The 15,168-nt window shown below is 37.2% G+C and overlaps 1 protein-coding gene across 1 annotated transcript in view; it reads left to right on the top strand.

Annotated features, from left to right (window-relative positions):
* TFPI (tissue factor pathway inhibitor) overlaps positions 1-15,168 on the top strand; it is a 98,379-nt gene that overhangs the window by 23,016 nt on the left and 60,195 nt on the right. The gene's annotated exons all lie outside the window — the stretch shown is intronic.

Raw genomic sequence — 15,168 nt, forward strand, 5'->3', positions numbered from 1 at the left:
AGCGGAGACAGTGTAGCAACTCACTCACTGAAAGGGGAGAGTCCCTACTCCTTCCCCTCACACATCTACCTATGTATCTGATCATCTCCCTTTTCTCTGAACAAATTTATCAATTCCTTTACTGAGCATTAGTGAGTTGAGTGAGAAGGACAGGAAAATACAAACAAAGGGTGGCTGTGATGGCTGGAAACAAAGAGGAAGAAAGGTAGGAGGCTGGGAGAGAATGAGACATCCACCTTTTGGAGGTAGAGGGATTTTAGACTGTAATATACATTTTAGCTGTAAAATGCAACATCCCCTGAAGAAAATATGCATCAAGTTGTCAGGAAACAGAAAAGGCAGGTTGTTCTACAAGGGCAGAGAAACCAGGAGCCAAGCACAGTAAGGTAGGCATGGCAGTGACCTCACCAGTACAGTCCCACAGCATGAGAGTAAGGGAAGCTGGGCAGATGTGGCAGCTGGGCAGCCAGGGTCAGTGCAGAGCATCAGGCGAGTCTGGGGTGATGAGGTGGGTGCAAGGTCAAGTCAGCAGCACAGGGCTGTGATCAGGTCGGGAAAGAATAACCAGGGTCAGATACAGCTCGGTGACCGCCAGGCTTGTGGCATAATGATGAGGTGGGTCTGAGGTCCAGAGAGGGATCGGTGTTTGGGTCAGGATCGGTGACTGGGCACAGGCATGGCTGCGATACCGATGCAGTGTAGCTCAGCTGGGGGCCAAGGGTGAGAGCTTCAGCTTTAAAGCAGCTCCAGAAGGAGAGGGTCAACACTCACTGAGGTTTCTACTTTCTGTATGAAGATCCAAGAATAAAAACTTTGTTTCCCAGTACCAGTGTGGAGTTGATCCTAAGAAGTTTTGAAACCCTGTGTCAACTGAGCTGCAATCTGGACTTGATTTTTGACAATACAAGCTAGGCAAGACTTAAACTCTAGTTTCTGATTTATGCACAGCATACAGTAGGAATAACAACTTGCCTCAGCTCTTTACAGTTCCACACAGCTTCAGGGGACACTGAAAAAGAAAGTAGTGAATGAAATATCTTATCTGAGCTGTCTGCAGTGAGAATTTGACAAAGGAAACCACTAGTTCTTTTACAATTGGAAAAAAGTGGGAGTTTAGATACAGTTTCTACTTCAGTGTGGATAGCTCAAATCTGGTTGTAGTTACTTTCTTGTTTCCCCTCAACTTCTCAGATGAATGGCTGCATATGTGGCATATATTTTCTTTTCCCATACTAAATACATTGGGAAGTACAAAAAAGTAGTACACTGTCAAAGTTGGGTAGGATACACAGAATGGGTCAAATGAGGAGTAATCATTCAGGTAAGATGCAATATTTGGAAGGCGAGTAAAGTCAGAGAAAGGATAACTTATAAACATCCAGTTAAATGAAACAAGATGTTAACTTAGGCTCCTCAAGGTCTCTCAGGATGTTTATGAGGTATATAGCTATACCAGAGTACCACAAACATTTTAATGCATGGTGATTGTCTTGGCTTATTTATATAATTCACATAACGAAATTGGCTTTTTTGCAGATATTCTACTTAAGCAGACCAATTTTTGCTTTTGACTTTTTAGAGTGTACTTGGAACATGTAGCCACCAGTTCAGAGTTGGTTTATGTGCTAAACTGATAAAACACATTACTGAACCACCTTTCCAACATCTCCTAGAATGGTTTGGGTTGGAAGGGACCTGAAAGATCACCTAGTTCCAACCCCCCTGCCCCGGGCAGGGACCCCTTCCTCCAGACCAGGTTGCTCCCAGCCCCGTCCAACCTGGCCTTGAACCCTTCCAGGGAGGGGGCAGCCACAGCTGCTCTGGGCACCCTGGGCCAGGGTCTCACCACCCTCACAGGAAATAATTTCTTCCTTTTATCTAATCTAAATCTACCCTCTTTCAGTTTAAATTTGTTACCCCTCATCCTATCCCCACACCCCCTGATAAGGAGTCCCTCCCCATTTTTCCATTAGGTCCCCTTTAAGCACTGGCAGGCCACTATAAGGTCTCTCCAGACCCTTCTCTTCTCCAGGTTGAATACCCCCAAGTCTCTCAGCCTGTGTTCAGAGGGGAGGTGCTCCAGCCTCCCAATCATTTTCGTGGCCCTCTTGTAAAAATTAACATTTATTTTCGTTAAATTTTGCTCATAAGTTCCACATTGATTATGGCAAAGTGGGTCACATTTTTATACAATTGGATTATATGGATGGCCAGATTTACCTTTCTATCTATATTGGTTGGTAAAACATGCTGTATAAATATATCCAGAATTGCAGGGGAGAGAGTGCCATTATGAAAAATGTTATCACCCAAATTCAGGTTCATACAAGTAGAGGTAATGTGACACCACAGTAAATTTTGCCTAACAGTTGAAGGAGTTCACCATTCAATTTCAAATTCTCTAAGTTCTACAGCTCTCAAAAAATGATACATATAAGGTCTTACCCTACGTAGGTAGGGTTTGACCAGATCATCCACTGGGTGGTATACTGATTAATTTACCAAACTTCCAAGTTGGGAGACTTTGAAAGATACCTACTGTAAACTGAAACTATCAGGATAAACTGTATCTTTTTGAGTCAGTAGAGCTTGAAATTTACTTTATTTTGGAATAGTTTTGGTTTAGGTTTTCTGATTTTAGTGAAAAAATTGACCTACAATCTCAATTAATACATATAGACCATTACAAATGTCTGCATTTTGACACATTGCTGTCTGACTGTGAAATGATTGATCCATGCCACAGAATTCATTAGTACTATACCTGTACAACCTACGTTTTGAAGTCCTTTCCTAACAACTTCAGTTAATTTTCAGTGTTGTCAAACAATGCTCCTCTACCTAATCTAATGACACATTCGTATTACCTTAAACGCTCACTGTGTAATTAAACTATTTATACAAATATAATTAAGTATAAGTGTATACATTAACCACAATAAGTCTGATTTGTGCAGTCTATTTTTTGCTTGGGAGAGAAATTAACTTAAAACTGTTTTCATTCTGAGAAAGTCCACTTTTTTTGCAGTTTCTTTAAGACACCTAAATCGGTTTTAGGCCTCTAGATTTACAGAAGTTTGTCAAAGATGAGAAAGTAGTTAGTGGACTTTGCTGCTTACCCTTCTCTTGTTTTTCTCAAGAATTAGTTTTCTCTACTACTACCAATTTGTAATCCTCTGTTTGCCACTAAAATATGTGACACCAGTTTCAGGAAGACATTAGGAAGCAAAAGTGAATACTAAAGGTGTCGTTTAATCAAAAAGATCTCTAAGGAGAGATAGACAAATATAGCTGAAGATTTGCCAAAAGAAATAACTAAGTTTTTCATCCTGTGCAGGTTTTCAACATTTTTTGTATGATGGCCTTGACACATTTAATGATATTTGTTTATATTTTCATTTGAAAACTAAGTCTGATAATGTTCTTTCATGATTCATGCAAAAGACTGCATTAGCTCTGAAGCAGTGGCATGGTCTCTATAGAATTCAGATTCCATTTTAAACCTGCCTGTGTGTGCTGCTTTACTATATCTTAATCATACTGCATTGTATTTAAACTTCTAAATTAGCTACAAGGAAGAGGTTAATGTCTGGAAGATGGTGGGGGAAAAAAAAAAGAAACCACGGATTACATTTTAATCAAAAGCACATGTTGAGTGAAAGGGTGGTGCACATCTTTGTGAAGAACTGTGTAAAGAGTCTTCCTTTGTGTGAATTCTACTTCCCATGCAACCTGCTTTTTTCTGAAAGTAGCTTAACTTTGCAATTAAATGGAAGCTAGACTAAATTTCAGTTTTCATATTGTTTTTAGGAAATAAATTTCCTGTTCTTTTAGGAACTTAATGTATTAGCCATGTAATTTCTTTCTTGCTGTTTTCTTGTTAATTGAGGGATAAATGTAGCTTTCTGTGTTTTGTTTCTTGGGTTTTGTGATGCACTGAGGGAAAGCACATTTGCGGCTTGCAGTTTATGTTGCAAGAGGCAGGAGAGGCAATGTCATGTTCTACATGCTTTGACTTTTGTTTTGTAACTAATTTTGAGATGGATGGAACTGGATTCAAGGGCTAGGGGGTCCCTTCCCCTTCATGTTTTATGTTGTTCAGGTTTTTTTTACATGATATGCATAAAACTTTGCTCTCAAACTTTATAAACATTTAATTATTTATACGAGTTTTTGCTGACATAATTTTTTACTGTCCCTTGTTTATAATTTTTTAAAAAAATCTAGAACTAGTGCAGTTGTTTATTTTCTTACTGTAACTTCTTAAGTTTCAAAATTACAAAAAGCTGAATAGAGCTTGGAAATTAAGTGTAAAGTGTTAGCATTACAGGAAATGTCTCAAGCCATGACTTTTGCCATGAAGTATGTTCATAATTGCAAACACTTCAGTTTTTCTATAAATAATCACTAAAGTGGAATTATTATGTATTTTTTTGAAACCAGAAAGTATGGAATCATCTGGTGTTGATTTTCATGTTACCGCATGTTAATTATGCTTGGCAAAGATTTTGTTCTTTCCATTATATGTTTGTGGGGAAGCTAGTTAGTTCTGCTTCATTTCAGCAAACTGAGCTGGTGCCCAGAGAGCTATTATTAGTTGCTGCATTGTCATAATTTATACCAAATGGCAAAATTTATGATTATCAGGATGAAATGTGCAACCTGAAAGGGAAATCCTTGGGGAAACATGTTTATGTTTCTTTTTCTTTGTAGTTATGCCATATTCAGGACAGCAACATTTTCACAGTTTATGTTGTTGGTTTTGGGTATTTCCAACAATTAAAAAATGCCCTTATATTTTGCAACTTCAGTCTTGGAAACAGTCTTTGCTGTAAGACATGGTGATATGAAAAAATCTTTTGTAATAAGTACCTGAGGAAAACAAATAATGCACTTCACTCTAATTTCTGATTGAGTTACATTTCCCTGAAGTAAATCTGCACAGCCAGGAGGGCTATCTATCTTCAGGGGTAGCTTTGCTACAGTTACTTTGTGATTGTCACTTTTTTAAAGAACAATTGTATTTCAGCACCACCTATAGGTATTTAAAGGAAAATGAGATCTGTGACCAGGATTAACAAATGGATTCTATATTTATAGGAAATGAGACTATCTGTGACACTTGCATAGCTGATGCTACAAATATTTTGAATTCTCAACCTTGGGTCAAAAAATTGTTACAATACACTCTGTTTTATTCAAGAAATATTTAGTATTAAACTGAACAATCAGAGAGCATGACAGGAAGCTAAATGAGATGCTGTTTTCAAAAATAGTGTAAGTTTTGCCATATTATGTCCCTTTTTGTGTAGCTAAAGGACTGGGAGACAAATAGAAGGTTTTTCATTGTGTAAAATATCCTCTTTATTCATAGATGAATATTCTGTACTTTAGGATGTGTGTTTTTACTGACTAAAAACACAGAATCAGTGTTCACCCATAAATTTACACAAACATGTTAGAGTTCTAAGTACCTAGTACAATTTTGATCCAGTCTCTCATATATGAACCATATGTTGGCATTGGGTAAGACTGGTACAATTACTGGCCTTTTAAATGAGCAAGATCTGAGAACTCAGGTTGTTTAGGTCTCCCCAGGTATCTCAAAGGTAACAAATGCATGAGTTCTTTGAACAGAAAATGTACTAGTATGCCAGTGCCAACAGAATTTCATTTTAATATTTTGTGCAGTACCTCGAATTTACATATTGCTTAAACAATGTGTTTTGTTTGGTTTTCTGTTTGTTTTAATTGTAAGTCAGACCATCTCAGATAAGCCATACAAAATGTATACCAAAACCTGAAACCTTAAAACACATTAGTAGCTCTAAGGTGAAAAGTATTCAACTGGATTAACTTTTGTATTTTTCTGGAACAGAGAAAATCTGACTGGGGGCAGGGGAAAGGGTCAACATTTGATGCTTTGCTTGAGTGAATTTTTAGAAACTAATCTGTGCTGTGATTTAAATATTGCTACAGAAATCCAACAACATATTATATGCTATATACACTGGCTCTTCAGAGTCACCGTCACTCTAAATTGACCCTAGCACTGGATTTACTTGAGGGGAAGAAAACTTGTTAGGGGATTTGCTATAACTGCTTAGGTTTTCCGGGGTAGTAATAGAACTAGAGGATTTATGTTAATCCAGTAATCATTGCTACACTACCACAGTCCAAATACATCCTAAATATGTGAGATATACACTGTATGTCAAATATAGCTCAGTAAAACCTCCTGCACATCATTCAGAAAACCTGTACTCCAGCCCAATGAAGATAGTTCCTTGTCCACCCTGTCTTCTACATAAAGCAAGTAGTGCCACACATGGTAGAGTGGAAAGATACTGTCAATCTGTTTGTGGATATGAGGTCCAAGAGGGTGGTGGTTTTTTAGGCTTAACTGCTCAGAGTCTCTACAAAATACAGCCAGGTAGATTTGACTTGACTTTGGTTCATACTGCAGTTTATACTTCTCAGTACTGTTCCATGCATTACCTAGCCAAAGTGGTTTTTTTCCTACTAGCATGGTATATTATATCTGTGCTCCAGGATCATGCTTCTGCTCCAATTTCCACATGAACAATTAAGTAAATCTTATACTAACTCACTTCAAAACCACAACAAATTATAACTGTGATACCACATGGTCCAAGCAAGAGCTATTTAATATTTCATAATCTTTCTGAATATTCTGTTATTCCTTGACTGTTTAACATGTATCTTGACAAGATTTTATTATATAATGCGTACAAATCTTTCTAGTTATGATCAAGCAAGAAGTGAAAAGATAAATTAATTTCTCATCACCTTTAAGATATTAAAATTTTAAACTGAGTATAACAATGAGTTCCATCAAAAAATTAAGCTTTTTCTGACTTTTTATTTTTAGCTTTGATACTGTTGTGATTTAACCCCAGACAGCAACTAAGCATCATGCAGCTGCTTGCTCCCTCTCCTCACAGTAGGATGGGCAAGAGAAGCAGGAGAGTAAAAGTGAGAAAATTCATGGGTTGAGATAAAGACGGTTGAACTGGTAAAGCAAAAGCTGCGCACACAAGCAGAGCAAAGCAAGGGGTTCATTCCCCACTACCCAGGGGCAGGCGGGGGCTCAGCCATCCCCAGGACAGCCGGGCTCCCTCACGGGTAACCGTGACTTGGGCAGGCAAACGGCATCGCTCCGAACGTCCCCCCTTCCTCCTCCCTCCCCCAGCTCTAGATGCTGAGCATGACCCCACATGGGCTGGGAGATCCCTGGGGTCAGTTGGGGTCAGCTGTCCCGGTTGTGTCCCCCCAGCCACTCACTGGTGAGGTGGGGTGAGGAGCAGAATACGCCTTGTCTCTGTCTAAGCACTGCTTAGCAGTAATGAAAGCATCCCCGTATTATCAACGCTGTTTTCAGCACAGATCCAGAAGATAGCCCCATACTACCTACTATGAAGAAAATTAACTCTACCCCAGCCAAAACCAGCAGAGCTACTAAAAGATCTTAAGGTGAAATGGCATTCACCTTATTGGAATTGAATTTTATCCAGAAAAAAGTCATGAGGCTTCCATACATCAGTAATGTGTCTCCATTCACCCAGAAAAATGCAGCATAACAAGCTGTGTGATTTAAATGAGTAAGCCAGCTGCCCAGAGACTAGAACTCAAGGTAGTGGGTGGTGTGACTCAAGTGAAACAAAGACATCTTATTTCCTAAAGGAATCCAGTCAAACTATCATGTGCAAAAGCAGAGTTTTTGTATGAGGGTGAATGGGGACAAAGGAAGAATGACCAGTATTCTGGGTGATCACAACTGGGCATGGGTTGTATATCATATGCTATTCTGTAAACTGGTTATTTCCCTACTTTGTGGCGTTCCAGTCAAGGACACCATTCAGTGTACAAACAAAAAAGCTGTTGTTGGATTACTAGTAGATTTTAATTTTAGTCTGTGGTAGAACAGTAAAATTTCATTTTATTTAAGTTGGAAACAACTTTATGGAAAAGGCACTGCAGGTTATTATTTGTCATTGCCAACTATTACAAATATGAGCCAATTTATACAGGTAAATAGATGCAGCAGTCTCCATCTCTAACTCCAAAGAAATCAACCTTCCTGATAGTCTATTTCTCCATGCAGCCTGCAGCACATTATCCAAAAAATAAGCAGAGATCATATTTGGCTTTTGTATTAGCAGATATAAATACCTCAGTGAAATTTGTCAAAGTCTGTTTGTCTCGTCTATTTTTATTTGCGCCCACCAAATAATTGGTTTGAAATCATCTGTTTTCCTGTGAAGCAGGTTTCAGCATAAACAAAACATCTTCCAAAATGAGAAGAGGTTTTGGGTAGCTGTTATAGAGTAGCATTTCTTTTATGATCAGCTGAAATATTTCATAGCACTACAAATAAAGCAATTACAGACTGCAGTGGTTTGTTTCTGTGCTACATATCTCCAGGCTGTGTGGAAAAGTTTCTAAATTCAGGCACTTCCTTCATCTGTTTCTATTTTTATGGGTGATGGGGAATCCTTGCTTTTTAAGTCTGACAGGATTATATAGAAAAGCAGCTTCTCTGGAGTGACGAGAGCAACTAGAGTGTGCCTACATTCTGTGAAAATGAACTCTTCAGAGAGAGAGGAGGAGGCAAAGAAATTTAGAAAAATAAGAAAGGATATTTTCAGTAGCGTTCTTCAAGGGGACGGAGGTGGAGATAGGTCTCCTTTATGCTGAGTGGTTGAATTGGTTTCCTTTTCTCCAGTGCCTGAATGTTTTAATCTTCCTCCAGCTGGACCAAGTAGAGCAGAAAAAGGTAGAAATAAATAAATGACACAACATTTCTGCCGGGGTAAATAGGCAGATAACTTCTGTTAGTGCAAGGTTTTTCTGTCAATTAACTGTTCAGAGGCTTTTTGTATTATTAACAGGCATGTTTAGTTTTCATGGTAAAATTTCAATGCCATGTTTTCAGTAAAATTCCTGATTTCTAGTCTACCTTGAGTCTCTGACCCACAGTGAGCTCTGCACTGACCACTGCACCCACACAAAAGCTCAGAGGTCTCAGAGTTCTCCGGGGAGAGTCAGGCAGGTGAGACAAATTGCAAAAACCCCCAGACCTCTTAATTACCAAAGGGTAGGGGAAGCATAGGATTACCTTGTCATTACCTTCAAGAATCAAGTTACATTAATGAATGTTTTTGAATGAACAGGTTATCTTCATGTATTTAGCTGATACTGCGTTACTGACTTCTAATAATGTCTATGGCTTCCACCTAAGAAAGCTAAATTTCAACAGGTTGCCTCTTCATCTATGGATTGCAGTGTTGTAGTATAACCAATTTTTTTTTTTTTTAGCATATTATGTGCTTTGAAGATACTTAGTATATAGTCGATGTTCCAAAATCTCTTTGAACTTTCTGGTTTTGTTTGTTGCTTTGCTAAAACAAATTTGCTGAAAAGTCTAGCGTTCCTTAAAACCCCCAAGAAATAACAGGTGATAAATGTATTCATGTTTAGATTAAGGTTTAAACAGTATCAACCAATTCCATCAGCAGTAATCCTCCAGGGTTGTTTTGTGAAGCCATGGGCTTTGCATAGAAACAAGGGAAAAGGAAATGGTACTTGAGGCAAAACACTGATGACAAGTTGTTCTAAGATGATGTTATTAAGAAAATAAAATGAAAAGCCTCAAAATTATTTTAGATTGCAATGATGAAAGAATGGGATGAAAATAATGAAAATACAGTGGAAACAATGTAAATTTAAGGCTTGCGTCGCCTTAAATACATGGTGCTCCCTCCATCATTGATGGGCTCAGCCTTGGCCAGCAGCAGGTCCATCTTGGTGCCAGCTGGCACTGGCTCTGTCAGACATGGGGGAAGGTTCTAGCAGCTTCTCACAGAAGCACCCCTCCTGTAGCCCACTCCCCGCCAAAACCTTGCCATGCAAACCCAATAGACTGTTTCATGGTAAATTAACTCTATTTGTACAACATATTTAGATTTAAAGGGTGTTTTCCTTCCTAAATCCATGTATGATATTTTAGGTGGTTGTTAATCTGTATGTAGATGTAATTTATTAGCCTTGCAGAGAGAGAAGTTTAAGTTACAGGGCCATTCTTTCTTAAAGAAGAACAACATTAATAAGGTTACAGTGCAGAGCAGCTGTACAAAGCTTTCATCTTGATACACAAAGAATGTGAAAGTTTCTCTTAGGTTTCTTCTAAGTTCTTTTAAGGGCCTCATTTCCTTTTTGTGGTAAGCCCTTTAACTGTATTTGTGTTAAGACATACTGCAATAGCTGAAATCAAAGTTAGACTGTTTACAGAACATAACATCAGTATCTTATAGCAGTCTTATTACTTCAGATTTGTACTGGGAAATCTATAATCACTATGAAGTTTTAATTATTATACCTTTCCTTTTCTGTGGTTCTATGGAATCTGCACCCAAGTGAAAGTTGCAAAAGGGATTAATATATTTCTGTCTTCTCTTTCCACTATTGCTTAGTAACTTTTTAATGTTTTATTCCAATCCAGGTAAATTGCCTGTCAATAAGTTAGCATGTCTGTTTTATTGTGTGGTATGTCAGCTGCATCTTGACAATCAACAGCTGGGGAAAATTCACTCGTGTCACAGAGCAGCCATTCAGTGGACATCATTTGGGACTGTAATAAATTGAATTGGTCTGAAGTCCCTAGTTCAAGGTGTACTGCTATTTGAGTAGTTGACTTCTGAGGGATTTTTACTTTAGCATATATAGAAAAAGAAGAAAAATGACATTACAACATTATTTTGTGTCTAGCACATTTGTCTGGCTCTTTATTGTATTTTTGGTAGGTTGATTTGAAAAATTATTAGGCTTTTGATAGCAGCAGTGGTGCTGCTCTCAATGCTTCTAGTAATTTTATTTATTAGCTGGTCATTGGACGTGGAGCAAATGAGTGAATAATTGAGAAATGAAATAATTTGTATTCTAATAACAAACAAAATTATGTTGTCTTTGTCCACCTGTAATAACGTGGCAGAAATTTCTTATAGCTGACTTCATAGCAAGGCTATGTTTTGGGGAACTAAGGGTAGTATATTCTTTTTAGGAATAAGATGCATGTAGTGAGAATAATCAGCCATGAGATATAGTTTTGAAAGTATATTAGACACTCTTTGTGATCTTAAGACTCTAAATCAAGATTAGATATGTATTTCAAAAATATCGTATGGCCAGTCATTTAACTGAGTAAAAGTATTAACAAAATTCTGTGATCAGAATTATGCAAAAGGACAAATTAGATTGTGAAAATGTGTTTGTTTGTTTGGGGTTTTTTTCTGCTTTTATAATCTACTAGTCAAAAAAGCAGTCCTGCAAGTTTTTCCTTGCAGAATGGAAGAGAAAATAAAAGCTGTGGTGCATGTTTCAATTGCAAAGCAGAGGCAATATACTCTTCAGAATTTAAACATGTCATTTTTTTTTGAATAAACAGCAGAATAAAAGAATTCATAAAAACATTTAACAGTGGGAGGGCATAGTAGACTCCTTGTCTCAAAACCCCAAACCTTAATCTGTGAGAAGTATACTTCAATGGGGCTTTAGAGCCTAATCTTGCTATCATTTCTGTATGTGGGTAAAATCTGACTGGCTTTCTAGGTGCAAAGCCAGTGTTTCAGTCCTGTCACTTAGGAGATGGTGGGATTGAAAACTAGCTGAGTTGCTCTAGGTAGATCTAACTGCTTGTGACTACAGGGACCAAGCCTTTGAGCAAGAATTATTCACGTGCTTCTGTGTCATTTCACCTCTATATTTTGGTCATGTTCTTATACCAGGATAGTGAAGACAGACATTACAGTAGTATTACACCAGGGTACATATATATCTGCCTCCAGAAAATAATTAAGTGACCTCATCAATGACAGCACTGTTTTAGTGAAAGTAGTTCAGTGGAAGTTGGGGTTTTTTGAAGTATGAGATTATCACACTGCTCAGATTGTCAACAAAAAGGCAGAATAAATCACCAGGGAAGAAACGCCTTTACAGCATTTTTTTTTCCTGATACCTCAACATTTTTAATGATGACAGTTGCTGTTCATATTTTCAGTCTATTGATGTCATCTACTTGCTTCAAATAAATTTTAGGTGTCTACAGCATTTTTTATATTTGAATAGCAGGTGTGTTTGGTGTTCTGAGTCTTTCACTTTCTCTGCTGATACTGTTGAATTGCTAATGTGTAAAAGGATGATACGAAGCAAAAGCCAAAGTGTGGTACATCTGATAATGCAAGAGAAGGAAACAGAGAGAGACAGTGTGAAGGTGGTGCTATTGATTTTTCCTGTTTTTTTTTTTATGTTTCCAGGTTTATTCTTTCAGTCTATGCTAGCAGATTTTGCTCAATACTGCAGAGTTCTAAGAAAAGAAATGTGGTAATCTTCTTTAATTTCAAGCCTTCAGTACTCTTGGTATGACATATTTACAGGCAGCTTTCTGGGATTAGAACTGTCTTTCCTTTAAGACTGTAAGTGGTATGTGAGGCACAAAACATTTTCTCTGGATAATAAGCATCTCAGCTGGAGCTCAGGGGTTAAAATTATGACTTTTATTGATGAATTCTAAATAATTTTTATTTTCCTTTTGACACTTATGTCACTTTACACCATTTCCAAGTGATAAGAGGTATTTGAATAAATTAAACTCTTCGTGTTAACTTGTCTGAGCAGAAAGCAAAAAGAGCAACTCCAAAATAACTTTTAAAGAAATAACTTGTAGAGTTTTTATCTGTTATTTTTTTTTAACTTAAGAAATGGTGTATACATAGAAATAGCATATAGTAAACTACATATTATTTAGACAGTATGTGATATTCCTGTCAAAGCTTACAGTAGCATTGAAATAAAATAATATTTCAGAACTCAAAGGTATAGTCTTATGTATATACACTTTATCTATAACATATTTATGGATCGTATGTGGAAATTATATGAATAATTACTTATGTGTTTATACATTGGAAGGCAGAAGGCTTGTGTAAATGCATTTTTCAAAATGTGCTTGTTACATTTGATCTGCATTTTAATCATTGGCTGGTTTTCTGGAATTAATGGACTTCCTCCCACAATGAGATACCATTTAGAACTGAAGCTGAAATTAAAGTAACTGATTACTGGGTTTTAATTTACTTCAGTATTAGCTTCAGCACATACACTGGCTACTTAAATACTGAAATATAGTATATGGGGCCAGGCATTAAGCCTTGCTTTGAAATTCCAGCTTTCATTCTTGACCTTGTAATTTCTTTTGTTATAAATTAGCATTAGTACATAATTTCTAATGTAATTTCGGTAAATCAAATGCTAAAAGTACCTGAAGTGATCAATGATCTGTGGGCAAAAAAAGGACACAAAAAAAAAAAAAAATTTACCCCAATTAGCTAATAGTGTATTGCTTTTCCAAGTATCAAGGTTTTTTATAATTCAGGTTTTGCATTTTGCTCTGGAGTTAATTTCAAAGTCCAGTGACACTGTAGGTAAACCCTGAAGTTAGCGGCATGGGTTGCATTTTAATAAGAAAATTACATTCCAGACACACAAACTGCAACACAGGTTAAAACTCTGCAAGATGGAACTTTTCAGCTGAACTTTATTAAATAATAATGATAAAAGACAAGCTACCCAAAAGGTTTGTTCCATGGATGTGAGCTGGAAGAAATTGTCTTTGTTTCTGACATGCTTTGTGTTTCCTGAAGAACTACCTTTATTCTACTTCCAAATATTCCAGGATTAATTACAGGCTTGTTCTCATCTCTAAGTATTATAAACTCCATATTTGCTCAGACTTTTGTGTGTGTTAATTTCAGTAGCTTCTTAGAAGTTTAATGACAAAATATTCAACAACGCAGTAGTTAGAATTGTCATGATCAAATGTAAACATAATTGAAAACTCACCTTAAAGACTCACCTTGACTCACCAACTTCTGTCACCCAAGTGTTTTCTTATCCCATTGGCTTAAATTTTACTTTTAAACTATAGTTAAATTATACTGTTGCTACTATGTTGTCACTGCATCTTATGAAGTGTTGGTGTTACTTGCTGCTGAGTTATGGTTAAACCAGCTAAACATACTGCATTATTTATTCTGAAATTACTTCTGTAGCAAGGATTGGGTTTCCACTGGCACCAGTTCAAGCATATGACGTGTTTAAGTGTATAACACATTTTATTAGAAATTGTGGGGAGGATAAACTACCTGTAACAGACCTTTTCCATCTCTGTATCTTTAAACGGGAACAAAGAAGAGGAAAGGAGGACTTGTTCTTCCTAGCCATGTGCTGTAGTCAGAAGTAAGGGGAACTGTCAAAACTGTAGAAGGAATTGTCCCTTTTAGTAGAATGAACAAGATTGATGCCAGATGGTATGAGGAAACATCATTGCAGAACTTCATGTTTTGTAATAAGTGATATTTAGTTATAATAGCTGTTCCTGCAGCATTGTATAACAGAGATATCCTTTGTTTCTATAGTTATTTTCTGTGCTACTGTTATAGTATTGTGCTTTATTTTTTAATTTGTACAAAAGTTTCTGCTGTGAACGTCACTGATCTTCTCTCAGAAAGACAGGTATTGAAGAGACAGTGGAGAAAGGAAGAAACGCAAAAATATGTAAGATATCTAGTTGTGCCATTAAAAACTAAAAGAAGAATTAATAGCCCTTGCTTGTTGTGGCTTTTTAACAGATGAACACAAATGTCTGACACAGCTGAAATGCTGGCTGAGGACACAGTCAGAATGGGGATTTAAATGGTCCCTCAAGCACCAATAATAAAAAGGATAAGGTTATTCACCAGCAAGAATCTATGACACTTTTCTAATTGAAACCAGCAATACTCCTTTTCCTCAAGCTCTCTAATGCCTAGTTGAGAACAGATGATGCTGTGGGTGGAGTAGGAAGGGCCCCACTGGAGAACCTGTGCAGGATCAGACCCATGTTATAAACTTTGTACTGTAGTCCAATACTGAGGAAGGGGAATGTTGGAGCCTTGGCCTGCTCCTGGTTTGATGTGTCAGCATTAATGAGGCTTGAAAAATGGTAGTTGTGTTGTAGAACTCATCATGGGTTTTGGCCTATTATGAGCCATAGAAATATTTAAGATACCACACTCTGTATCCATAAGCTTGAACACTCTATGCTAGCAGCGT

The sequence above is a fragment of the Tyto alba genome, unplaced genomic scaffold (assembly GCF_018691265.1).
Source record: "Tyto alba isolate M040663 unplaced genomic scaffold, T.alba_DEE_v4.0 Super-Scaffold_7, whole genome shotgun sequence".
Classification (NCBI taxonomy): domain Eukaryota; kingdom Metazoa; phylum Chordata; class Aves; order Strigiformes; family Tytonidae; genus Tyto; species Tyto alba.